This window comes from Palaemon carinicauda, chromosome 9 (genome assembly GCF_036898095.1).
Source record: "Palaemon carinicauda isolate YSFRI2023 chromosome 9, ASM3689809v2, whole genome shotgun sequence".
NCBI classification, from domain to species: Eukaryota; Metazoa; Arthropoda; class Malacostraca; order Decapoda; family Palaemonidae; genus Palaemon; species Palaemon carinicauda.
Genome location: NC_090733.1, coordinates 54,162,322 through 54,165,385, shown reverse-complemented (window position 1 = coordinate 54,165,385; position 3,064 = coordinate 54,162,322).

The window sequence follows — 3,064 nt, the reverse complement described above, 5'->3', positions numbered from 1 at the left end:
AATGACGAGAAATCAGATGAAGCTCAGGTAATATCTGATGTGCCACAGGGTACGGTATTAGCTGCACTGCTGTTTGTTATTATGATCTCAGACATAGACTGTAATGTTAAAGACTCTGTAGTGAGAAGTTTTGCCGATGACACAAGAATAAGTAGAGAAATTACTTGTGATGAAGATAGGAACTCATTACAAAGAGATCTAAACAAAACATATGATTGAACGGACATAAAAGGATGGTATTTAACTCCGATAAATTCGAATCAATAAATTATGGAAACAGAGAAAACTTGGTATATGCATACAGGGGACCTAATAACGAGACAATCACAAACAAGGAAGTAATTAGAGACCTTGGTGTAATGTTAAACAGGAATATGTTATGCAACGACCAAATAGCAACACTGTTGGCTAAATGTAATGCAGAAATAGGAATGCTATTCAGACACTCTAAAACAAGAAAAACTGAACACATGATTATGCTTTACAAAACTTATGTACGTAGTACACTCGAGTACTGCAATGTGATATGGTACCTACACTACCAAATGGATATTACACAAATAGAGTGTACAAAGGTCCTTTGCTGCTAGAATAGAAGAAGTTAAGGACCTTGACTACTGGAAAAGACTGCAATTTTTAAAATTGTACAGTCTAGAAAGGAGAAGAGTATGATACATGATAATACAAGCATGGAAGCAAATCGAAGGAATTACTGAAAACATCATGGAGCTAAAAATATCAGAAAGAGCAAGCCGAGGTAGATTAATAGTGCCTAAAACTATACCAGGAAAACTAAGGAAGGCACACAGGACATTCATCCACTACGCACCAACATCGATAATGCAGCGACTATTCAATGCAACCTCATCTAAGAAACATATCAGGAGTGAGCGTAGATGTGTTTAAGAATAAGCTCAATAAATACCTAAGATGCACCCCAGACCATCCAAGACTGGAAGATGCAAAATGCACCGGAAGATGCATTATCAACTCTGGTGGATATACGAGGTGCCTCACACTGAGGGACCTGGGGGAACCCAAACATAGAATAAGGCAATAAGGTACGGCTCTCTCTGAATTTATAGTGGGTTGCAAATAAGAATTATTTTTGAAAAAAATATTACACATTTTCATGAAATATATGCTGGGAGATAATATTTCATAATTATTTTAGAATATTCTAATCCATTTTATTTTTTATATAAAAAAATATTACAGTTATTAAATTATTATGTGTATTTTTTGAGACATCAGATAATTTATATTGAAATGAATATATATAACATTCAATTGTTGACCACGAAAAAGTTTTATTCTGGAAAGTTTACAGAAAATTATTCGTGGATATTGTCTTTAACAATGCTGTAGCGAAGAAAAAAACGGGATAACAACAATAACTTTAAGGTACGTATACTTTAAATAATGAGAAGGGTCTCCCCTCACGTTATCAGTCCCTGTTGGATGAAAAAGAACAAAACAATATAGAGGAAATGGCCCGGGAAGTAATTCATGGTAGGAAAGTCTAGAAAAGTATGTAGCGTACAAAAGGGGAGAATATAATATGCTGTATATAGATAGATAATTGTGAAAATATCTCGAGGTATATCCCCTGAACTTGATATTTATCTTTTTTACCTATGTTTAGTCAATTCAGGTTTTTCATAATTCTGATCACCCTTGCATTCAGACCTCAGATTATACCATTCACCTCGTGGTACTAGATGTGCGGTTATTTCTATCAATTATTTCTTTCTTTATGTAAATGTCAATACCCAACAATATTCTAAAAGCTTTATTCTTGCAGTTGTCAAATTGGTGGAGTCATCATTCTAATTATGCAACCGAATCGCTGGAATTTCAAAAGTTCAAAGGTGGTGAGAATTTTTTTTTCATTAGGTTACAGTATTCACATTTTATGGTTTATCTCTTTTGTTTCTCTTTGCTTTTCTTTGTTGGATGTCTTTTTCAATTTTTCTGACTGGGATGTTTCCATAACCGAGGCTGGTAAAGATGGTGATAATATATACTATAAGGTAATGCTCACTGATCCCTTATTGTTTTTATTAATAAATGATAGAATTTTATTTATGGAGAAATTAATAACTCTCTCTCTCTCTCTCTCTCTCTCTCTCTCTCTCTCTCTCTCTCTCTCTCTCTCTCTCTCTCTCTCTCTCTCTCTCATTGGAACTCAAAACTCTTTTCTAGCTCTTAGGTACATGTAGGCCGTGAGCGGAAATGTGTAGCGTGAACGTTCGTGATAGCTTTTTGGGGTCAATTTGATCTCACACTTCCATTCAGCACCCAGATTGATATTCCTCTCGTCCCCAAGCATGAAAGTTGTACATTAATTAAGACAAGGAACTTTTAATTACTGCGCCTGGGGGATAGTTCTGTCATCTAAACGATAGGAGGCAGGGCCAAGGCGACCCATTTTTACACTGCTGTTATCCATAAATCAATCGTCATAAATTTATAATCGTCTTGATTTTTATAGAGCATTCCTATACCAAACTGTTCTCTAATACCTAAACTAGCAGATGAAGTAGTGTTTCCAAGCAGTACTTGCCTAGTAAAATCACTGTCATAACCAAAATCTAGCAAAGTAAGAACACTTGTTGCCAAGCTGCATTTGTGTGCTGTTGTATGTTTTATACAGTAGGTTATATTATTGTATAACGAGTTTACCTATTTGAATATAACACCAGCGAAATATCAAAGCAAAGATTTTTCCCCTGATATTGCGATCTGTCAATTTGGTAGATGTATTGATCATACGTATATATATATATATATATATATATATATATATATATATATATATATATATATATATATATATACACGCATATATATATATATATATATATATATATGTATATATATACATACATATATATACACATATATATAAATATATACATACATACGTATACATACATATATATATATATATATATATATGTATATATATATATATATATATATATATATATATATATAAAAGAGAGAGAGAGAGAGAGAGAGAGAGAGAGAGAGAGAGAGAGAGAGAGAGAGAGAGAGAGAG